A 25,042-nucleotide genomic window follows, 5' to 3' on the forward strand; every position below is an offset into this window, starting at 1 on the left:
TGTACCTCTCTATAGGTCTGCTTGAGTGTCCTCTTGACGTAGCAGCTGCTTACCCCAGAGAGAGCAATCCAAGACAGAGCAAGGAGGAAGACACAGTGTCTTTTAAGGCCTAGGCCTGGAAGTCAAATACTGTCACTTGTGCCATAGTCTCCTTGTTAGAAATAAGTCACTAAGTCCACACTCAGGCTTCACCTCGTGAAGGGAGGAGTATAAAAAGATTTAGTGAACATATTTTTAAACCTTCACAAATGCCATGAACATTTTAGGCATACAGAAGAAATAGGTTTAAGGTGGAGAGAAAAAGAGAGGACACTTTTAAAAAATTCCTTATTACCAGCATGTTAAATCTGACATAGAGATAGTTGGTGTCAAAGATAGTTGCTCATTTGAGTTTTGAACTCAAGAGAGAGAAGCCTGATCTCTTTAGTACAGATTTGGGGATTGTTGGTGTATGTGTGGTGATTGAAATCAGAGAAAAGGATGACATTGCAGTAATGAGTGAAATGAAGAAAGGACCATGAATAGAGCCCCAGGAAGAACCATAGAACTTCAGTAAAAGGAGAAGTTTCGTTAAAGTGGCTACAATGGAAGTCAGATTTATGAATGTTAAGGAATGAGAAAGTGAGGTGGAAACAATGAAAATCTTTATTGCAAAACTTGGAAATAGCTCTGTTTGGATCTTCTTTTGCAACTGCAAAGGAAGTTAACCTATTCCTTTCCATTTCTACTTGGATTTTGTATTTGGACACCATGAACGTTTTAGAGATAATAGAAGGAGGCACAGGTTTAAGGTAGAGAGGGGAGAGAACACTTTTTAATATTTTATTACCAACATACTAAATATGAAGTTCTTGATGGACATGCTGGTAGAGATATTAAGATGTTTTTCATGTTTTATAGGCATATGGTGGGTACTTTTTTTTTAACATCTTTATTGGAGTATAATTGCTTTACAATGGTGTGTTAGTTTCTGCTTTATAACAAAGTGAATCAGCTATACATATACATATATCCCCGTATCTCCTCCCTCGTGGTCTCCCTCCCACCCTCCCTATCCCACCCCTCTAGGTGGTCACAAAGCACTGAGCTGATCTCCCTGTGCTATGCGGCTGCTTCCCACTAGCTATCTATTTTACATTTGGTAGTATAAAATAAAGTCCATGCCACTCTCTCACTTTGTCCCAGCTTACCCTTCCCCCTCCCTGTGTCCTCAGGTCCATTATCTACATCTGCGTCTTTATTCCTGTCCTGCCCCTAGGTTCTTCAGAACCATTGTTTGTTTGTTTTTTTTAAGATTCCATATGTATGTGTTAGCATACGTTATTTGGTATTTGTTTCTCTCTTTCTGACTTACTTCACTCTGCATGACAGACTCTAGGTCCATCCACCTCACTACAAATAACTCAGTTTCGTTTCTTTTTATGGCTGAGTATGGTAGGTACTTTTTAATCAAACCTTAAGAGTATTTGATGTCAGGATTTATCGAGTTTCTCACTGAGATGTGGAAATAAAGGGTATGCATTTCTTTGATCCTTCCACTCTTGCTGTCTTCCCGCGGCTAGCGTCCAGACTTTTTATCAAAGTACATAAGGGCAGACACGCAAGCATCTATCTGGGGATTGGGTCCGATCTGCTGAGCAAAGCTTACTGAAAGAGTCGAGGCCCAGACATATATTTCTAGGATTGGTCTCCAGGTTGCTTCAACAAATAGGAAGATTCAGTTACTTTGGCGTATATGTTTGCTTTCAGTATATGAGCTACTGTTAGAAAGTGATCAAGCAAGGACCTACCATGGGTTAGTTTTTAATTGTTGTACGTGCATGGTATAACCCGGTTAATTCTCTAAGGAACTGGGGTTGGGGGGAAGCCTGGATGTAAATTAATTGCTGTTTTGAAAGTGAAGAAACCTAAAGAATCTGTGGTTAGTGGCTTGAATTACTCCTTCCCTTTTGCATGTTAGTCTTAAAAGGCACACTCCAGTAAGGCAGTGCCACACCATTGCCATGGGTCTCAGGTCTCTCCCAAGCCCTGCATTAATGCAACATCTGCTCCAGTCAGGCTTTACCAACACAAAAAGTAGCCATTCTTGTCCCTACCTGCATGCTTTTACAGTAAAGCTACATCTGCTTGCATTTATTCATGCCTCTCAAAACTTTGCCTGTCCTCTTTTGAATTGATAATGTGTATTTGAGCATCTATTGTAATACATTATACCAGTCTCTTGAGATTTAAAGATAAATAAGATTGGTTTCTGCCTTAAGGGTATTACCTAATCTAGTTGGGGAGATAGGTATGCACAATTAGCTATAATACAGAGCAGAATATTCAAGTGACGTAATAGTGAAGGGAGTAAGAAAAAGGGATACATGGAAGTAAAGAGAAACTCATGGTAGAAATGACTTTTAAGCTGTGTTTGAAAGACAAGTAAAATATCAATGTGGATTAAAAGGAAGCAAAGCATTAGGGCATGAGGGAAATTCTTATGAAAAGAGCTAGTTTTAGGAAATAACGAATATGCTTATTTAATAAGCATGGAGGTAAAGGATGATAAATGGAAGATGAAGTTGAAGAGGTAAGTTAAAGCTTGATAGCGGAAGGTATTGACTGTTATTTCCAGATAGTTTGATTTGATTCTAAAAACAATGAAGAGGGCTTCCCTGGTGGTGCAGTGGTTAAGAATCCGCCTGCCAATGCAGGGGACACGAGTTCGAGCCCTGGTCCGGGAAGATCCTACATGCTGTGGAGCAACTAAGCCTGTGTGCCACAACTACTGAGCTTGCACTCTAGAGCCTGCGAGCCACAACTACTGAGCCCGTGTGCCACAACTACTGAAGCCCTCACGCCTAGAGCCCGTGCTCTACAAGAGAAGCCACGGCAACGAGAAGCCCATGCACCACAACGAAGAGTAGACCCGGCTCACCGCAACTAGAGAAGTCCCGCACGTGGCAAAAAAGACCCAACCAGCCAAAAATAAATAAATTTATTAAATCAATCAATCAATCAATAAAAGCAATGAAGATTTATTGAAGGCTTTTTGAGCAAGATGACATGATCAGTTTTAGGAATTACAATATAAAGGTTTATTTAGAAAGGAAAAAGTCTTCATACTATTTTACAGTATGAAAATATCGGAGAACATGGATGGGGTGAACAGACAACTAGTTATGTTTTCAACCAAATGTTGGCAGTACAATTAAGGTGATATCCTACAGAACCTATAGACTGAAAATGTGGGTCTGCAACTTAGAAAGAAACAGGAAGGTGGGGACCCACCTTTGGGCTGACATACCAAAAAATTGGGGCATTTCTGCAACCAAGATGGCTTTTTTTTTTAACTCTTTTTCTTCCACTTCCGCTTTATTTGGGTCAAGGGGCTAGGAGTTTGGTTACATACCAGATTAATTGAACAAATAAATACATTGAGAATAATGGGAAAGAGGAAGGCAAGAATAAACCCTGTAGTATTGGTTTGGAATTGGAAATGAAATCATGGTACTTAATATATAGAGAGATGGAGACATAGATGTGTGTGTGTACATATGCATACATATTTCCTAATTCTGCTGATAGGGTCTAGAAGCAATGGCACTCTAGTAGTAATGAGCACACCTAGCACCAGCACCCAGATCTTGGTTTCCAAGTCCCATTCTTCACTTAAAGAAACTGGGGCTCCTTGGAGAAATTACTAATTCCAAGAATGGGGAAGGGAAGCTGTAAGATGAACCTGGAAGTGTGAAAATGCTCAACGAATGATGAGTGCATGTCAAAAGAACACAGGAGCTAGCTTAAAGGAGTTCCCAGGTCGGTTGTAGTTTGAGCATGAAATAATGAGAGTAACAGATTGAAATCCTTTGAGTAAAATAGTAGTCCACAAGCTCATACAGATATGAGTGAATTTAAAAATGGGGCAAAAGAGAATATTATGTGGTAGAATGCCAATCAATTAATCTAGAGAGAATGATGGAATTAGAGAAGTCACAATTTGCAACCATTATAATAATAATAAAGGTAAAAATCATCAAAGGATAAATGCAGTGGGTGAAAATTTGATGGCAAATAGGAATACTTCATAGTCTTAAAGAACCTCACTGCCAGATAGTTATTATTATTAATAAGTATAACATGCTTATTAGTTAATGCTGAAGAAACCTGGCAGAAACTATTTTAACCAAGTAACTAAAGTTGATATCACCAGTAATGAGACAAATTAACAATGTGTGTTTCTAGGTATGCATGAAGAAGAACACATGTGGTATGTTCCTGCCAAATATGCGTAAGTTATAAGGAAATACCAGAGAAACGCAAAGGCATAGTCTGTAAAGTAATTGGTCAGCAATCTTCAAAACTGACAGGATCATGAAAGACAGAGAAACACTGGAGGACTGTTTTACTTAAAGACTAAATTAATGGGACTCATAATCCTGGTTTGTATGTATAGTCCAGTAAAGGACATTATTGGAACAACCAGCAAAACTTGGAGTTTGTAGATTACATGGTCGTAATGTATCTATGTTAATTTCCTTTGCTGTGGTTATGTTAGAGCATGCCTTGTACTTAGGAAATAAACACTGAAGTAAAAATTGGTAATGGGACATCACGTCTACAACTTAGTCTCAAATTGGAGGACTTGGGCAGAGAAATGTTAACAGGGTGGCTTGGTGAAAGGTATATAGGAGCTATATGTACTATTTCTACAACTTCTTTATAAATTTGAGATTATTTCAGAATAGAAAGTTTGTGAAGGGACTACCCTGGTAGTACAGTGGTTAAGAATCCGCCTGCCAATGCAGGGGACACGGGTTCAAGCCCTGGTCCGGGAAGATCCCACATGCTGCGGAGCAACTAAGCCTGGGCACCACAACTACTGAGCCTGTGCTCTAGAGCTCGTGGGCCACAACTACTGAAGCCTGCACGCCACAACTACTGAGCCCGTGTGCCATAACTACTGAAGTCCATGCACCTACAGCCCATGCTCTGCAACAAGAGAAGCCACCGCAATGAGAAGCCTGTGCACTGCAACAAAGAGTAGCCCCTGCTAACCGCAACTAGAGAAAGCCCACATGAAGGAACAAAGACCCAACACAGCCAGAAATAAATAGAAAATTAATTAATTAAAAACAAAGAAAAGTTTGTGAAAAATGTGTTGTTCAGTGTCAGGTATTATAGGAAGGTCAAGGAGGATGAAGACTGAAGAGAAAAGTCTATTAGATTGAATAATCAATCAGGCAGAAAGACAGAAGAATCTAAATGAAGTGGTGGGGGAATCAGGCACTCCTGTTTTTAGGGTCCCGGGCATGAAATTTTCCTTACAGTTCAAAACCCTAAAAACAAAACTTTTCTGCTTTAAATTCCTATTGTACTTATTATAATACCACAAATTTTGAATGTCAGCTGTTACCTATATTATTCTCTTTCAAGTATTTTGCAAAAGTCCCTAAACAGACCGTAAGCTCCTCACAGGCAACAATTATGTTTTTATACAGCTGTGTGTCTAACCCAAGACCAAGCACAGGGCGAGGCAGCCTCCAGATGCTGCATCAACACCTAAATTGTGCTGATACCTCGCCATATACCAGCATGCGGCTAAGTTGTCTCTAGCTCAGTCTTAGATCCCTTACTCATAAGGGCAAGTCTATGGGCAGCTATGAGCCCTGCACAAGAAAAGAAATTTAAAAACTTGTATTTAGGGAAACCCTTGGTGGTCCAGTGGTTAGGACTGCACACTTTCACTGCTGAGGGCCCAGGTTCGATCCCTGGTCGGGGAACTAAGATCCCACAAGCAAGCAAGCAAGCAATAAATAAATAATAAAAATTAAAACTTGTGCTTATTAAAGGCCATGCCAGTCACCTATCCAGAAAGACTGAAGTTCCATGTTTTGGATACATTTTTACAATACTGTCTAGCTCACAATGTTACTATATGTCATTTAAGAGCAACAAGGTAAGTATAAATTCAGGTTAGATTTAACAATTTGGAAGACACTGTATTTAAAACCTCTTAAAAACATTCTATCTAGCACCCAAAACTTGTTTGGACATGAATATGTAATCTGTGATTCTTTCTGCAGCAGAAAAACAAAAAACAACAAACTTCCCTTGTCAAAGAGTGAGACCCATGTCCAGTCACCAGCATGCTGAAAAGAAGCCTGCTCCACAGCTCTGGGGTTGTGTGAATGCCAAGTAAACTCAGCTCCTCCCCAGTCTGCAAACTGCTCTTTCAACAAAATTCTGCCCAACTTAGACTGCAGAAACTAAACTGTAAGGAAGGTATTTTGATTTTAGCCTGTTAGATAGGACTGCAAATAAATAGGATGTTGTGTCCAGGAACAGTCTTACTGACTGCATCATCCTCCATGAGACAATATTTAAATTTACTCCTGAAAGTTTTCAACTGAAAGTGAGAAATGAGTCCGAAATAGGTAATAAAGTGATTACAATCTCTTTGTTTAATTGAATGAGAAAGTTAACATTTCTATAAAACTAAGAAATAGAATGTATTTTATGGAGTTTGTGTTTTATGTTCCGCTAGCTTTGGGTCCCAACAATATGCAAACAGCAGTTTTACTAATGTGAAAAATAAATAATTGAATACATTTCACAAGTATATTATCTGCCCTCTGCCCCACTAAAAGTGATGCAAATTATAGTTTCCCAAGTGCCGCAGTGGGCAGCTGGAAATAGTCTCTGTCCAATTATACAATGAGTTCTTTTGAGTTCGGGAAGAGGGTGAGGGAAACTGAAATCACAGTGCATCAGGCTTGAATGTCTTTGTATATGTGTGTATGTTGGGAAGCTAATGAAGTGGTAGGTCAGTCCCTAATTCAGTTTGGCTTTTTTTAATGCTACACTCTAGTGCCTGAAAACTTTTACTCTTAAGGAGCAAGGACTGTGTACCTTACTAAGTGCCTAAGGCCAAAGTGTCATTTTGCATATGAGGGAGTGCTGAGTTTGCTGTCAGCCAAGCCTTCTGCCTCCCAGGAGCCCCTGCTAGAGTTAATTCACGTCCAGCAGTTGGGGAAATCTTCAGAATGTTAAAGACTGTCAGCTGCAACTTGGAGAGGTAAGAGAGGCTGAGTCTTAGAAGTAGCCAGTTCAGAGTTTGTTGGAAGAGGCAAGCGATGAGGGGGTAGCAGAGAGCACTGAGTTAGTCTCAACTCCACCATTTGCTAAGGCTGTCTCTCTCCCCTCTTTGAGCCTGGGTCTTTTCAACTGTAAAATCCAGAATTTGATGCCTTCCCAGCATATTCTACAGGCTCTAGTGGCCTTCCAATAAATAATGGATATAAAAGTTCTTTTTAAACTGCAAGTCACTGTATAAATGTGAAGAATTGTCAGATCACATCAATTGGAGATGTCACTTGAGTTAAAACTTGAAAGGAGTTTGTCAGACTGGAAGGGAAATTTCAAGCTCAGGGACAAAGTATGATCTATGCTGCAGAGATAGAAACATGCACAGCATGTTGTAATGGCAGGATATCCAGGGTGCCTAAGGCCCGCCCAGGGTAACTACGGTGAAGAGACCAAAAGGAACCTAAGAAAGTGTACTTGGGAGAACTTAGAGTGTCTTCTCAGAAACAGAGGGTATTGTCTTGAGATGGGGAGTAATCAAAAGCTTTTTAATGAGGGTGGCAGTCGATGTGGGCAACATGATTAAACTTCTATAATGGAAAGTATGGCAGTAATATGTCAGATAGATTGGGAGGCAGAATGGACAGTAGGGAAGCCTGAGGGTGGGGGAATCAAGGGAATCAAAGGTTTAGGCCTCAGTCTAAACCTGAGGTTATGGTGATCAACGTTAATCGGCAGTCTGTTCACTTTTGTTTCTGCAGTACCAAATATGCCTGCCAGATTTGTGAGAATGTGGCCGAGCCAATGAGATAGAAGGTGCAGATTTTAAATCTACTGGAGTTGGACATGTCAGAAATGGATAATAAGTACTACAGATCCTCACACAAGGTAAGTCAGATGCCTCTCCTTCCTCTAGGGCTCAAAGCTAAATGGGATAAGGGTTCCTTTACAAAAGTTGTTCTTTGGGGAATCAAATTCCAGTTGTATCACTTGGAAGTGGATTCTAAATCTGCAAAAAAAAAAAAAAGGTAGTATCCTCCCAAGAAGGTCGCTTAATAAAGGATGGTTAACTCTTTAAATGTTACTTTTACCTAGCTGGACTCTCCTAACCTTTTAAAGCTTGGAGTCTGGAGTCTAGGAAAGAAAAAGAAAGTGAGGCAAGCAGCAGTGCCCAAATTGAAGCCCAAGTTGCCCTCCCTCAGGGACTTGAGAATCTGTGTAAATCACAGCATGACCTCCTCCCCAGAACGTTTCAATGTTTACGTGATATTTATGTTAATGTTTAAACGTTTAAAATGGATACTACAGCCTTGAGAGAGAAAATTGACCTTAACCCGTTAAAACTTAATAATAATATGGAGACCAACACTGCTAACCCATGTGGGTCTCAGGACATGCCCCCGCCCCCCATTCCTTTTCAGTTTGATATCAAGTGTGTTCATGCTTCATGTATTTTTTTTTTAACAATACAAGGTGGATGATTCTTCTTTTTATGTTCCTAACTTATAAATAGACCAACTTGTTAAAAGACTAGCAAAAGCAATATTAACAATTCTGAGAAATGATTTCTGTTTATGAAGGAAGAATAACTGCAGCTCCAGGAGAGTAGTTAACCTTTGTGAGAACTGGCTGGTAGAGGTCTCTGGGGCAGCTCTGTATCCACCAACTCTGTGCCTTTTCCTTTTCCTCTGGGGTTCTGTCTAGGTTTGTTCCAGCTCTCCAGAATGCCCACATGCATACCACTGGCTCTGGAAGGGGAAAGGGACTGATGGTATTAACTGAATTCATTTTGCTGGAGACTTACAGGAGGCTGATGTCATTCACTGGAAACTGCAGCAAACTTGGCTATTCCCTTGCCCATGGGAGTATTGGGTTTTTGAGAATCTTTTTTTTTTTTTTTTTCTTTTTTTTTTTTTCTTTTGTGGTACGCGGGCCTCTCACTGCTGTGGCCTCTCCCGTTGCGGAGCACAGGCTCCGGACGCGCAGGCCCAGCGGCCATGGCTCACGGGCCCAGCCGCTCCGCGGCATGTGGGATCCTCCCGGACCGGGGCACGAACCCGCGTCCCCTGCATCGGCAGGCGGGCTCCCAACCACTGCGCCACCAGGGAAGCCCGAGAATCTTTTTTGTTATATAAGTACCTCATCCATAGATGTGTCATTATTGAAGATTCCACCTCAATCCAGTATATTTTTGGACATTTTTCACCAAAAACATTACTTTTAAATAGTATTACATAATTTTGAATATTTAGCATCTCAGGAACTCTGAAAACTTTATTGGGCTGATAGATATCCACTTCAGACCTCATATCAGAACAATCAAATTTCCTTAAAACTAGAAAAAAAGTACTACTGAGTCCATTGAACCATGTAATCAAACGAGGACCCGATCACGCCTTCATGTGTTTTTAATCCTAGTTGGAGGTATTCTCTCCTCCTGCTATTTTTTGCTCTCTTAGTCATGGACCTTGTCTCAGAGTGTCCTTTAGCTGTTCCTCAAAACTCCTCCCAAGTGACCAGGATTTGCCTTAGGCTCTGAGGGAAATACTTAAGTGGAGAATTTCCCAAAATATTTCCACAGTTTAGACAATGGTGCCATTAAATAAATATACACCTTCTCCAGTGACTAATCCTCTTTACCAGTTTTTATAATTGAATGAAATTTTTTTTCTTTTTTTTTAAATTAATTAATTTTATTTATTTATTTTTGGCTGCATTGGGTCTTCGTTGCTGTGCACGGGCTTTGTCTAGTTGCGGTGAATGGGGGCTACTCTGTTGCAGTGTGTGGGCTTCTCATTGTGGTGGCTTCTCTTGTTGTAGAGCATGGGCTCTAGGTGCGCGGGCTTCAGTAGTTGTGGCACGTGGGCTCAGTAGTTGTGGCTTGCGGGCTCTAGAGCACAGGCTCAGTAGTTGTGGCGCTCGGGCTTAGTTGCTGCACGGCATGTGGGATCTTCCTGGACCAGGGTTCGAACCCGTGTCGCCTGCATTGGCAGGCGGATTCTTAACCACTGCGCCACCAGGGAAGTCCCTGGAATGAAATTTTTAAAAACTAACAGCCACATCTCTCTACATTGACGCCTCCCATGGATATGGAATACTTTGGTATATGGTACATTTCCTGTTTTATGATTGCACAATGACTTCAAATAGCTATGAGTAACTGTGAATGCATTGACCAAGAGGGACTGTCTTACTTCCTTCCTCTAAGGGTTAACTGCTGCTGGGCTCCCCTAGCATTTTGATTTCATTTCTGATACATTTGTTAAATTACAATTACTCATTTACCTCCACCAGATCTTGAAGTTAGAGTTAATGTGTTTTCTCCTATTACACATCTGCTATGCAGTCTTACCCTAGTACCTGGTGTATAGTGGATGCTCAATGTTGGTTAAATTAAATGAATTTACCCTGATTTCTATAGTCAGATAGATACTGGTAGCTTTCTCAGGGACATGAGTGATCAAAATCAAGTAGGCTTCTATCTATACTAGATTAAGCATTTTACTAATTTCATAGAAAAATATGTGTAAAACAATAAACAAAACATTCATGTAATTGATAATTAAAGAGAAAAGATGGGGGCACCGGATATAGGGAAACCTCCTGGGAAAGATTAACAAGTTAGGAGTATTGTGAGTCATATTTTTTTTTCATTGTTTTACAATCTTAACAGCTTTTCTTAGATTCCTTCCTTTTGAGCTGTGGCATAACCTGAATATTAGGGTTGTTTTTTTTAACCCCACCCTGGTTGCTGTAGTTGATGAGTCATAGAAACCAGAGAAGGGAAAGACCAGTGAAATCATCTGGTTTATCTCCAAATTAGGGAGTGGAGCGTTGGGATTTGGGGAAGACTAACCTCTCATTTGAAAAGACAAAAGGAAAAAACTGCAACTAGAGCTGATTAGAGCAGCTCACCCATCTGTTTGCCTTTTGCTTCTAACACAGTCCTGAGATCCACCCTGTTAGAAAGCAATCAGGAATTCTTATCAAGGGCCCCAGGAAAACCAGATGCCAAAGTGTTGAGGCGTTGAACCAAAATTCTACTGCCTGAATAATAAAGTCGGATTATGAATCTTTCAGTGATTGTTTTAATGGAGTCTTACAGAATTTGAAACTCTGTTTTTAGCAAGGTCTTATAAATTTAAGAGCTGGCAAAAGCCTCACAGAAGATCTGGGCTAAAATGCCTAGTTCCCAGATGCAGAGACTAAGGTGGAGATGATAAGAGATGATAGGTATGCCTAGGTCAGGAGTACAGACTGTCAATCCCTTTCTCTCTGTGTCACAGTCGCACAGTATCCTCCCTCACAATGCTCTCTTCCACGGTCATCGTCCTCCTCTTCTCCTCCTTCTTGTTCTCCTTTTTTGCATTGTTGGCTGAAGCAATGGCAGAGACAGTTCAGCATCCGTGTCTGCTCTTCATGTTAACCAAGACTGACCCCCAGGTATCACATGAGCTTGGGCCACAGAGGCAAGTGGATGCCACTTCAGCCTCACCTGCAGCCTGTCTACCACGCTTCTTGCTCTCCTCCTACTTCTTCTGTGTCGTTCCAGCTGCAGAACCTTGGCCTTATCTCCTGTTCAGACTTTGCCCTTGTCCTTTGAAATTTTTAACAAATCATAGTGTCCTCACCTTCCCCCTTGATACCTAGCTTAGCTCTCCCCCAACTTTTGATGACCCATAGCATCCCTGCTCCAACTTTGGCCTCTTGGGTTGCAGAACCGGCTTCATACTGCTTGCTCTTTGCCAATGTCCCCTTACAAAATGGGGAGGACTCTTTGAGCCTTATCAATGCTGATAGCATCTGTATATCCCCAATGTAAATCCCCATATCTAGTTATCTGAGTATGTTATCACAGGTTCACATTATTAGAAATCTAAATTCCTTTGCAACATTAGAGATATTCAACAGTTGCCTGTTATTTTATTTTGATAATATTCTAACAGACTTATTTTACTTTAAAGTGATTTTTTCAGTCACAGCTATACATTTGAATAACTTAGGGACTAAAAACATGTTAGGGTCTCATGACCCAAAGACTCTGAATGAAAACAACAACTTTATATGGATATATTCAGTTATGCAAGGGGTATTCTTCCCAACTACAAAAATGGAATGCAGAGAAAGAAGTTGGCCAGTTGTATTTAATAAAAATAATCTATTGATCTCCTTGCAAAGAGATATAATTTTGTTATTCAACGTATTTCCATTTAGAAGTCCTGTTGGGTCTGTTTGTTTGTTTGTTTGTTTGTCTTTTGCAGTACTCGAGGGGCACAGGCTCCGGACGCCGCGCAGGTTCAGCGGCCATGGCTCATGGGCCCAGCCGCTCCGCGGCATGTGGGACCTTCCCGGACAGGGGCACGAACCCGTGTCCCCTGCATCGGCAGGCGGACTCCTAACCACTGCGCCACCAGGGAAGCCCTGTTGGGTCTGTTTTAATGAGTAGATAAGACCTGTTTACGTTTAGTAACATCCATGTGCCTATAGACATTAATGTGCCTAAATCAGTTACATTTGAATATTAAGGATTGAGTTTTAGAGCTAAAAGAGAATTTGAAGATTTTCTAGTCAAAGCCCCTCATTTTCCAGATAAGAAACAGAATCATAGATCCTGGGTAATTTGTCCAAGTAAACTCAATTAGGATAGGAGCTCAGACCAAAACCTCTGCTTCCTGGGGTTGATGATGACTAGCACAGGACTCAGCGATAGAGTACAGTCCAGCAAAGTCAGGTCTTTAAAGATGCAGAGCCTGTCATGGGCCCACACTGGGCGAGGTGCTGGAGTTGCAAAGACGAACAGGGAGCTCCCTGTCTAATGGTACAGCCTGGTACGTAAACAGCCATAGTGCCATGGGATAAAGAAGTACTGCAAATAAGACAAAGGTTACGTGAATAAAGAAGTCTATTCTACCCTTCCCATAAACCTCATGCCACGAGGTATCTTATTTATTATATTATCTTGCTTAGCAAACCTTTTTATTTTTTCTATATAGTATATGAACTGTGTAAGCTTTGGCCCTACCTAAGTTATATTATCATAAATTATGATTCGAGGAATCAAAATCAAATGAGGGACTTCCCTGGAGGTCCAGTGGTTAAGACTCTGCACTTCCACTGTGGGGGGCACAGGTTCGATCCTGGTCAGGGAACTAAGATCTGATGTGCCATGCGGCGTGGCCAGAAAAAAAAAAAAGAAATGTTGATTTAAAAAAAATCAAATGAAATTTTATTGTATTGAGTGTTTTCTGCAGAGGGTGCTGTGATATCCAACTTTTACTCTATAGTTTTTTAATTGTATTTTCTTGAATATATTTGAAAAAATACCATTAAGAAGATTGAAGTTTTCCCCAGAGCCTGCCACAAGCTGTTATAATCTTAGTGTGTAAGATGGAAGCCCTCTTTTCACTATTTCTTTTTTCATCTATGTTTAAAATTATAGAAGTAATATGTATTCATTGTTAACAAAAATCAAATAATATAAAGAAGTGTGTAAAAGATGAGCATTCTCCTTTACACATACACACCAATTTTCTTTCCCAAGAGCTAATCAATATCAGCTTGGTCTATATCCTTCCATATATTTGCATGTGTGTGTATATACACTTTTATACACCTACACACATATATAAATATGTAAATGTACATACATAGCTATTAACTTAAAACTAGAGTCAAATTAGTATTATTAGTCTAATTGACTTTTTTTAACTCAGGAGTTGTAAGGTCTTTAAAGTATAAAAATATTGAAACACTCAAAATGTATCTAGTAGACATTTAATAAAGATGAAAACATTTGAAGTATAGTTATCTTTATGTGTGTTTTCATACTCACTAAACATTTTATTTTATGAAAAATACTGTCCTATTTTAAGCAAACTCTTATGGCTAAGAGATATATTTTTTATTACAGAATTAGGATTTTTCCAGACACTTAGCACCTAAGTAATATTTGTATATATGTTGTGGAAAATGCTGCTTGAAGGAATGATAGAGGCTGAGAGAGTTTGAAATATTTATCCTCTGACTTGCCAAACCATAAAAATGCAACAAAATGTACTGAGGTAAGACCTAAGATGCTACTCTGATGGCTCAGGAAGCATCCCAATATCTCAGCAATTTAATATAAGAGTGATCATGATAAGGTGGATATGTGTAGCCAGATCTGTTTTCATAATGTTTTATATATCAGTATTGTAATAACTTAGCATGCCAACAGACACAGGTTTACACTCACATTCTGCTTTCTCTTCTGTTTTACTCTATATTTTTGAAAACTGTCCATACTGATCTAGCTTCAGTCGGTAATAGCCTCACTGATGGGCACTTAGGGCATATCAACCTTATAACGCTACAATAAAAATCCTATACACATATGTTGTGGTCATGTATGACACCCTTTTCAGGATAGCTTTCTTGAAGCAAAATCACTGAATCGAAGGGTATGAACATTTTAAATATTGATAGATACCGCTAAATTGCCTTCTCACCGATAACATATAAGCATTTCCATTTCAGCCATTTCCAACCACACTGGATACTATCAGCCTTTTAGTTTTTGCCAGGTAAGTTTAAGTATGAATAAGGACAAGGTAATGTTTTATGGAGAGAAATCCAGTAGTAAGAGGTACTGGGTAAGAGTGTGGGCACAACCAGTAACAACCAAATGCCTGTCCTCCAGGGGCTCCTGCCTAGTTGCAGAGACCAACAAATAAAAGAATAACGATGCAAGGTGATAACTGAGAGAGGAGAAGGACATTAAAAACGTCAAGAGAAACAGATTAGCACCAAATCTGCCTGCAGGGCTTGGGGAAGGTTTTCCTTCATGAGAAAATAATATTTGCTCTGATGATTGAAAGACGAGGAGAAACTCACTATTAAGGAAGGTGGGAAAGGGCATTCCAGGCAGGGAAGCAGCGTGGAGAAAGGCATATGGAGGCGTGAGTATGATTGGCAGTGGTGCAAGGTGGGAGTGAAGGGAAAGATGTGGGCAATTGGCTGTCAGGTTAGTCAGACCCTACCTACCAAGAAGGGTTTCCAGAGAGGGGTCATGTAATCAGAACTATTTCATAGAAAGATATTCTGGATGCCTTGTAGAGAATGAATTGAGACCAAAAGTATATGTTACAGCTGGGAAAGAGAGGTTGAAGTCACTGCAGACATTTCCCTGAAAATATCTGAAAACAAAACAAATTGTGGTTTGACCACACAGTGTACTCTGTGTGGTTTGGGTCATGATACCTTTATTCAACAAGTGTGTATTGAAACCGTACCATGAGTTCAGCAGAGCTAGATGCTGAAAGAACTCAAAAAGCCAATGAAATAGCCACTGTTTTTTCAACACCTACAATACACCAGGCACTTTTTATACTTTGTCTAATCTTTACATTTGTCCTGCAGTATCACAAATGAGAAAACTGCGGTTGTTAAAGAAGCAGAGGGACTTCCCTGGTGGCGCAGTGGTTAAGAATCCACCTGCCAGTGCAGGGGACACCAGTTCGAGCCCTGGTCTGGGAAGATCCCACATGCCGCAGAGCAACTAAGCCCGTGAGCCACAACTACTGAGCCTGCACTCTAGAGCCCATGCACCACGACTACAGAAGCCCGCATGTCACAACTACTGAAGCCCGCACGCCTAGAGCTTGTGTTCCGCAACAAGAGAAGCCACCACAATGAGAAGCCCGCACACCGCAACGAAGAGTAGCCCCCACTCACCGCAACTAGAGAAAGCCCGCACGCAGCAACAAAGACCCAACGCAGCCAAAAATAAATAAATAAATTTATTTAAAAAAAAAACAGAAACAGAACAAGATGCCAGAACTGGTTCACTCCAAGCCCCACTCTCGTTCATGGACTCAGTCTCTCTGATTCTCCTCTACCTTCTTCCCTCCCTCTCTTCCTTCCTTCCTTCCCTCCTTCCCTTCCTTCCTTTCTTCCTCTCTACCTCCCTCCCTTCCATCTTCCCTCCTCTTTTAATATTTATCTTCAGCTAAGTTATATAGGTGAATAGTTCTAAAAGTCACATATTTACACAAGAATTCTATATCAATTCTATATAAATCAGAGTTAAGCTTATTTGTTAGTAACAGAGACTGGATGTAAGTACTTTAAATAAGGTAGAAATTTATTTTTTCTTTCATGTACAAGAAATCTGGAGGAAAGCAGTCCAGGATTGAATTGATGGTTTCACATTCGTCAGGAAAACAGCTCCTCCTGACTTTTTGCCCTGTGCTTTTGTCTTCATCCTCAAGTTTTTTGATCTCCATCCTTTGTGTGCCTAGTTTCCATCTTCCAGTTTTCCTCAAGGTCCACAGTAACCGAGGGAGCTCCAGACATCACATCAAGTATTAGGCAAAGGAAGTAGGAGAAAAAAGGGTGTTCAGAGCAAAAAAACCCAAACCAAACCAAACCAAACCAATAAACTAAAACAGACGTTTCCTTCTCATGGCAACTGTTTCAGCTATATATTGCTGCATAAGTAACCAGCTCCAAATTTAGTTTCTGAAAACAATAATTTGTTTTGCTCACTAGTTTGCAGTTTGGACAGAGCTTGGTGGGAAAGGCTTGTCTCCACTCATATTTAGCTGGCATGGTCCACCTTCAAGAGAACTCACACAGATGTCAGGTTGGCACTGGCTGTCAGGTATAGACTTTGGAACGTCTCCATAGGCTGCTTGGGCTTCCTCATGGCATGGTGGCTGGATTCCAAGGCAAATGTCTCAAGGAAACAAGGTAGAAATACAATCAGGATCTAGCCTCAGAAGTCACACAGCATTCTGTTGGTCAAATAAGTCACAGCAGGTCATGAGATTCAAGGGGACTGGGCATACCCTCCTCCTCTTGATGGTCAAGTGGCAAAATTCTAGAAGAGCATCTGGGATGGGAAATATTACTGTGGTCATCTTTGGAGAATATAATGTTGCGTCTCAGTCCATTTGGGCTGCTATAACAAACTGCCATAGATTGCGTGGCTTATGTGCAACAGAAATTTATTTCACACGGTTCTGGAGATAGGTAAGTCCAAGATCAAGGTCTGGTGAGGACCCACGAGGCTTGTGGGATCTTAGTTCCCCAACCAGGGGTTGAACCTGGGCCCTTGACCCCCAGGGAATTCCCTGGGCCTCTTTTTTTTAACATCTTTATTGAAGTATAATTGCTTTACAGTGTTGTGTTAGTTTCTGCTGTATAACAGAGTGAATCAGCTATATGCATATGTGTTTCCCCATATCCCCTCCCTCTTGGGTCTCCCTCCCACCCTCCTTATCCCACCCCTCTAGGTGGTCACAAAGCACCAAGCTGATCTCCCTGTGCTGTGCAGCTGCTTCCCACTAGCTGTCTATTTTACATTTGGTAGTGTATATATGTCCATGCCACTCTCTCACTTTGTCCCAGTTTACCCTTCCCCCTCCCCGTGTCCTGAAGTCCATTCTCTACTCCTGGCCTCTTTTATAAAAGTACTAATCCCATGTGAGCGTTCTGCTCTCATGGCCTAATCACTTCCCCAAAGCCCCATCTCTAAATACCCTCACATGGAGGGTTAGGTTTCAAGATACGAATGTGGGGAGGATATAAACATTCAGTTTATAGCATGCTGCAATATTTTTTTGTTTTCCTGGAGTTTTTCATTTGATATCAATAGTTTTTCTTATCACGCTCACAAATTCGTTCCTAAGCCACCCAGTGAAGCTGTTAATGTCTTCTCAGTATGTTCAAACACCTGGGGTAATTTCTTCCTCCTACTCTTTCTGAGGCATTTGTGCTAGAGCCTTTGGTCCTCTTCTCCAAGCTAGACTGGTTGCTCTTTTTTTTTTTTTTTTTTCTTTTTTTGGCCGTGCTGCACGGCTTGTGGGATCTTAGTTCCCCAACTAGGGATCAAACCCGGGCCTTCGGCAGTGAAAGCACGGAGTCCTAACCACTGGACCGCCAGGGAATTCCTTAGACTGGTTGCTCTGTATGCCTGCTGCACAGCTATTGTTCCAAGTTCTCCCCCATCATTCTGGGAATTCTGTTCACTTATTTGTGCATTGAATCCCTGGTTTTCTGGATCCAATGCTCCAGTTTTTGCTCTATTCTCTTGTTTTGGTGAAGTACACCATTCAGAAGTCTCCTGAGACGGGGTGTATAGTGGGATGAATGGTGGCCCCCCAAAGCTTATGTCTCCATCCTAAGCCTCAGAATCTGTGACTATTTCCTAATTTGGAAAAAGGGTCTTTGCAGATGTAATTAAGTTACAGATCTCAAGATGAGATTATCCTCGATTATCTAGGTTGTTCCTAAATCCAATGAGAAGTGTTCTTCTGAAAGAAGAGGAGGAGATGCAGAAACAGAGAAGAGGGCCTTGTGAAGATGGAGGAAGAGATTGGAGTGATACAGTCGCAGAGAATGACTGGGGCTGCCAGAAGCTGGAAGAGACAAGGAAGCATTCAGCTTTAGAGCCTCCAGAGGGAGTATAGCCCTGCTGATACCTCACTTTCACACTTCTGGCTTCCAGAACTGCAAGAGAATACATTTGTGTTTTTTTAAGCCACCAGGTTTGTGGTAACTTGTTACGGCAGCCTTGGGAAACTTAACACAGGGCACATAGGCATAAACAACATTTTTGAAAACTGTTAATTATGCATGCATTCTTGATTTATTGTTTGGCTGGGTATGGAATTCTAGTTGCAAAATAATGATTTTTTATATTTATATTTATCTTTCCTGATACATTTATAAGTTAGCATTCTTCTCTAATTAAGAGCTTTTTCTGTCCCCTCTTTGTGTATTTTCTGTTTTACTATCAGACTATTCAATGTGTATCATCAATTCCTATCATTATTCAATGTGTATCATCAGTTCCTATCATTATTCAATATGATGCTCACATTGCCCCCAATTTTAACCAGTGAGAACCCCTTCAAGTTGGCTTTTGTGTCTTTTTGATATGTTCCCATAAGTCATTTAGCTCAAAGCCCATCATGTATTTTCTCTCTGTCCCACCTCTGGAACCAGCCATTTCTCTAAGAACTGGACCATTTACTGGGGAATAGTATTTGGAAACTAAGATCTGAGTCTTATCATGACATTCTCCTTTCTTACCTTTCATATATGACTTATTTTTTTAATCTCTCTGGAATCTTTTAGGAATTTCTCCCTGGCCCCATCCAGTGTTCTGAAATTTCATGTTAATGTGCCTTGGGTTTGTTTTTCCATTTCTTGTAGCTTTTTCAATCTAAAGACTCAGCCTTCAGTTCTAGAAAATGGTCTTCAGTTATTTCTTCGTGATTTTCTCCCCTCCATTTTGTCTATTTTTCTTTCTGGAACTCCTATTATTTGGATGTTGGGTTTTCCAGATAAATCTTTTTCCTCTTCTGGCCACGTCTTCAAATATAATACATTATCATATACTGATTGCATATAACAAGGCTCAAGGTAATAACAGCTTTATGGTTGGTGAGACTCTAAGCCATATAATGTAGGGGACTTGGAGACAGCCTGTGTCTCCCTGAAGCAATGGTGGTATGTGAGAGAGATGGTGTAATGGAAAAAACAGTGGATTGAAAGGCAGACAAATGTATTCTACCCTCAGTTCTGCCACTTACTAGTTTAAGGATTGTGATAGATTGTCTACAGATGTGGTTGCCAACAACTCCTTCCACTCATGTAAACATAATGTCTCTCCCTTTATGAAGAGGTGGAATCTATTTCCCCTTCCCTTGAATCTGGGTTATATGACTTCCCTTAATCAATGGGATGCAGCGGAAGTGGCACTGTTCCACTTCTGGGCCCGTCAGCTTCCACTTTCACTCTTGAAGATCAGTAACTACCCTGCTGGAGGGAGGCCCTTGTGGATCTTCCAGCCTCATTTGAGTCTCCCTAGACAACGCTAAATAGATAGACCAGATATGCGCTGACTCCATGAACTCTGCCCTGTGTGGAATCATGAACAAATACGTCAGTGGTGGTTTTAAGTTTCTAAGATTTGGAGGTGGTTTATTTCCTAGTAATAGGTCACTGAAACAGAAGTTAGTATGTGGATGTGGAGTGTTGCTATAACAAAAACCTAAAATATATGACATTGACTTTACTTGCAGACAGTAACCAGAGAGAAGACTGTTAGTGGAGGTTGGAAAAGTGGTAAGGAAATTGCTACAGAAGGCTGGAGAAAAGGCAACCCAGGTTATGTATTGGCAGAATGTTTAACATTACTGTTGCCTGTGGTAACATGAGTGATAAGAAAATGTGCCTAATGAACTTGTGGATCTAGTCAAGGAGATTTCCAGGCAGAATGCTGAAGATGCCAGTGGTCTTTTTTAGCCACTTATGATAAAGTACAACAAGAAAAAAAATGCACTAAATAAAGATCTGTTTGGTTTTCAAGCAGAATTCTAGCCAATGAAAGGTTTGCAAAGTAAGAAACGGCCTCAGAATAAAGATCGAATCACATGTGGCTGCAAAACTTTTTTTTATTTTTAAAATTCCAGAAACATTTAATGTGGTACTTTGAAGACCATCTCAGGGCTTCTAAGAATCTTAAGTGCATTGTTCCCGCCTGACAAGCTCAAAGTAAAGAGAGAGATCTATTATTAGAAAGAATAATCAATGTGAATTTTGGAGCATGGAGTTAAGCCTCATTAAGATTTACAGAAATTCCACAATGTTTTTGAGAAAATTGCATTGGATATGAATTTTGGAGCATGGAATGAATCTCAGTAAGATTTATAGAAAATCCACAGAATTTTAAAGATAATTGTGTTAATGAAAGGACTGCCAGGTTGGACACAGAAACAGTTGAAAAGAAGTCTCTGGGCCTTCAAGTTTCTACTAGCATGAAGCAGGTTGAGAGAGCTACTCAACTACAAATATGGACCATTCTTAAGGGAAAGGAAAGACATCTCAGAGAGTGGAATCAAGAGGCCAGAAGGCAAAGCCAAAAACCGATCAGATGATGGATTAAAGCAAAGATTGGCAAACTACAGCCCATAAAGTCAACCCAGCCTATTTTTGGATAGCCCACAAGCTAAGAGGCCTGGCAGCTTCAGCTTTTGCTTCTTGAGAGCCAGCTTCCGTTATTATCCTGGTGTAGAGAGGAGGACCTGGCAGATGAGAGTCCAAGGGACGGAGAGAACCAGCCTGCTCTCAGCCATCCTAGCAACCCTAGCTGAGGCACCAAATGAGTGAAGTTCCTTTCCATCCTACAACCCTAGTTGAGCTGCCCCATCCAACACCATGGAAAAGAGACAAGCTGTTGCCCCTGAGTCCTGTCCATATTGCAAAATCATGAGCAAATAAATGGTTTTATTTATGTTTGAACCACTAAGTTTGGGTGGTAATTTGTTAAACTGCAATAAGTAACTTGAGTGCATTTTTAAATCTCTGGACTGGGCAGGAGACTTTATTTGGGCTCCAGTTTCTTCATCTATAAAAATCAAGAATTGGAAATGTTAGTCTTAAGGACCCTCTCTGCTCTAACATTCTGTTATTGGGTGAATAATTCTATTATTCTGTACCTTTTAGTGAGTGCCTATCACTGCTAGCTAGGCACAATTAGCAGTGTTGAGGTGCAGCAGAGAAAGTGTGAACAAAATAAAGTCAAGGCTTTAGAGAACAGAACGCACAGCAGCAGACACAATCTGAGATCTGTTGTTGTAAACATTCTTCCAGCCATGGAGGAGAAAGAAAGAAAGAAAAAAGGATCTTTGCACTCAGAGATTCAAAAGCTCATTTAAACTGGCAGAATTGGCCCCCCCATTCCTCAGAAAGAGCAAACCATGACGTCTGATAGCTTCATTTTTATGAAAATACCAGTGTGAAGTTCTGTAGCAAGAAGCAGACCCTGGTTATTGGACAGATCTGTATGTTTGGCTTTGCTGGATGCCCTAGACAAGCAAAAGCATTCTTCCGGCTACTTGGCTTTTAGGTATTCCACATGATTCGAATTAAATCTTATCTTCTGTAGAGGGCCTATCACAGCACAGCTGGGCGTCAAGAGGCCCAGAGAAGAGAAGGGAAGCAGAATCCCGTTCACCATTACGGTCAGCCTATGTTCTCCTTCTGTTCCAAAATGTTTAGGCTGTAAAGCTTTCAGCCTAAATTGAAGGGCTATAAATGTAAATCAGAAATTGTATCAACAGAATTGCTTTATTTTCTATTTGTCCTTCTGACAGTGCCTATCATGTTTCATTCTGAGTGAAAGAAATGGGTAACAGTGCTCTGGGCTGAGTGTCCAGGGACCCCATTTGTGGTATGGACTTGACTGTGAGCTTGGCAACGATGTCTTGGCCTTGCTGTTTCCTGATTCCCAGGAGTGAAGTGACGCTTAACTGGAAAGTAAAAACGGACGTTAAGATAGACGGGGGATTAAAACAGAAGCATCAGTAGAAAGCTAAGTGAGGTCTGTGAAAGGGAGGAATTCAAAGGTGCAGAGAGATCTTTGGGATTCTTAGCAAAACTCTCCTGCTAGTTTGAGGTGAGTACAGTATTTGCGCAATCAACCACAAAACCATGTTTGCCTGCGTGTTGCCACTGCGGTTCGTGGAAGCAGAGAGTGGAAGAAAAGCGAGAAACAGCAAAACCAAGCCATGGAGCTAAGAGTCTGAGGAAAAAAAAAAAAAAAAAACCAAAAAACAACGGCAGTTAGGACAGAAGTAAGGGAGGAAACTTATTTGTTGGAACTCGAGGTTCAGAGCCACCGGCCCCACCCAGCCCGGGACGGCCTGCCACGAGGACGTGTGGGAGTCCCGGAGGGTCGCGGGAGGCGTGGAGGGAAGCCAAGCAGAGAGCGCTCGGGAAAAGGGCGCCTCCCCGGGCGGGCGGGGTGGGACCTTGGCTCCTGGCTTCGGCCTCCTACCCCCCCACCCAACTCCCACCATGACTCCGCGTCTCCCAGCGCGCTCCGAGGCCGGGGCGGGGCCAGTCCTTTGCCCGCCAGAACCCGGCGGATCTCTCTCCCCGCGATCCTCCCGGCAATAGCCGGTCAGAGGTTAAGCTGGTATGTTTGCAGACGGTAATGGGGAGCTGGATGCCAACGGCCCAGCTCAGGGGAATCACGATTTATGTTTCTTGGAACAATTCTTCCTTCCATTGCATTGACGCCTTAAACAAACAAAAAAGCGACTTAAGGTCAGAGTCTACGAAAGTCTTGAAAACGTATTAACCTGAGGCAGGGCTGCGCGCTCGACGTGGCGCTCGAGAAGTAAAAGAGGAAGAGAGGAGAAAACTAGGCCGGTACTAGGCCTCGAGGAAGCCTCGGTGGCGCTTCATCGGACGGCAGAGCCGTGGGCGTGGGGCCGCTCCCACTGGCGCGGCCCGGGGAACGTTCCAGGGCGAGGCGTCTCCCGGGGGCGAGCGGGCGGACCCGGGACTGTGAGTCACCCTGACTCGAGTGCTAGCGGCCGGAGCAGGAGAAGGCGGGGCGGGAGGCGGCGGGGCGGGCATCCCGTGCACCGCGAGGATGTGGCGGATATAAAAGCCCCACCCAGGCCAGCTGGCTCCGCTTTGCATCTGGCGACGCTCGCAGCGCACTGCGCTTGGCCCAGGTAAGCGGGGCGCCCCGCCCGCCCGCCCGCTATGGCCCCGGGGCCGCCGCGCTGGCGGGGTGTGGAGAGCGAGGGAAGGAGACGGCCTTGCAAAGAGCAGCTCTGGAGACGGGGACTCGGGAGGCCGTCCGGGGAGGGGGCTGAAGGGACGGTCCGCACTAGGAGCTTTGCGAGGAGGGCGCCCAGTGGCGAGGGGGGTCTGGACAGGAGTGAGGGGGGCCGCGTGTGCCCCGGCCTGGGGCGTGCAGGGCAGAAGGAGGGAGTCGGGCATCCCCCGCGAAGTGCTCGCGGGAAGCCCGACGAGGTGGCGCCGGGGAGGGGGGCGGAGGGAGGCTTCGCTTTCCAGACGCGCCGGGCGCCGCTGGGGGGCTGGGTGTGGCCTCCCTGCGAGCCCCTGGTCCGGTGGAGAGCAGACATGCGGCACCCTCCACGTTTAACACTAGCGCTACGGCTATCTAGAAAGTAATCCCCATCTGTTCCAAGTTAACTTTACTTGAAACAAACGAGCATTTGTGGAACTTGTGCCGACGAGCAGGAGGGAAGCAGTCGGGGGAGGATGAGGGGTGGGAGTTTTTAGCAGCAACCTCCTGCCCCAGTAAAACAAAACAACGGAAGAACCTCCCCTCATTCTCCTTTGTTTAGCTTATCTTGTAGGAGAGCAACTTTTGATTTCCGTGTATCTGGAGAGTTTCTTATTTGGTTGACTACTTTTGCATCAGGAAAGGAAGTGTTCTCCCGTGGTTCTGTGGGGAGAATCGTCACTGACTTACTGGCGCTGATGCGACATTGAGTCAGGGACAGAGGGTACAGAAAAGGGCGTAGGCCCCCGGGCTGCTCCTTGTAGCTCTGTGAGATGGGTCCCAGCGCCTGGTGTTGTAGGCCTGGATTCCATCAACTCTCAGTTAAAAAAAAGGTGTGGACATCAATTTCCTTATCTATGAAAGTGGTTTAAGAATGCACATTCTTACTTTCCCCACATAGGGTTATTATCGAAGATTCCAAAAACCATATTCATTCAAAAATAAATTTGTAAAGCACACTGGAAACATTAAGTGCCATACCAAAACCGAGTGTCATTCTTTTTGTGTTAAGATTTGCCATTTTAAAGCTATTAGAGGTAAAAGAACAGTAACTTCATGGGGCACACTGGGTCTTTACCAGGAGCCCTAAGGTCCTGGAGTCCAGGGGTCGGGACCCCTGAGCTCATACTGACGGTACTGATGGGTTCTGTCCAAAAGTGTGCCCTACTGTGCCTGTCCGGAACTTGGTCATTTCGAATGCAGAATGTGCTGTAGCACTGAAACAATGTTACAGAAGGTGCTTAGGTTCTCAGGCTAGCCCAGAAAACCCCTAACTTAACCTGCACTATATCGAAGTACTGATAGTACAATGCCTAATTTGCGGGATGGGAGTGATGGTGGGTGGGGAGGGAGGGTGGGAGGAGGGTAAGGTATAATATG

General features: G+C 42.4%; 2 protein-coding genes across 8 annotated transcripts in view; both read left to right on the top strand.

The window, feature by feature from the left end:
- Positions 1-21,357, top strand: part of ICE2 (interactor of little elongation complex ELL subunit 2) — a 90,466-nt gene extending 69,109 nt beyond the window's left edge. For 3 of the 7 annotated variants that reach the window (XM_033437053.2, XM_049705980.1, XM_004274694.4), the window contains 3 exons: positions 5,789-7,060; positions 7,830-7,956; positions 12,330-21,357. The gene's annotated coding sequence lies outside the window, so the exon portion shown is untranslated. The remainder of the gene's footprint in view (positions 1-5,788; positions 7,061-7,829; positions 7,957-12,329) is intronic. The other 4 variants (XM_049705976.1, XM_049705978.1, XM_049705977.1 and 1 more) reach the window with 2 other exon arrangements.
- Positions 21,358-23,486: 2,129 nt separating this feature from the next.
- ANXA2 (annexin A2) overlaps positions 23,487-25,042 on the top strand; it is a 44,371-nt gene continuing 42,815 nt past the window's right edge. The window contains exon 1 of the mRNA XM_049706023.1: positions 23,487-23,582. The gene's annotated coding sequence lies outside the window, so the exon portion shown is untranslated. The remainder of the gene's footprint in view (positions 23,583-25,042) is intronic.

The sequence above is a fragment of the Orcinus orca genome, chromosome 2 (assembly GCF_937001465.1).
Source record: "Orcinus orca chromosome 2, mOrcOrc1.1, whole genome shotgun sequence".
Taxonomy (NCBI): Eukaryota; Metazoa; Chordata; class Mammalia; order Artiodactyla; family Delphinidae; genus Orcinus; species Orcinus orca.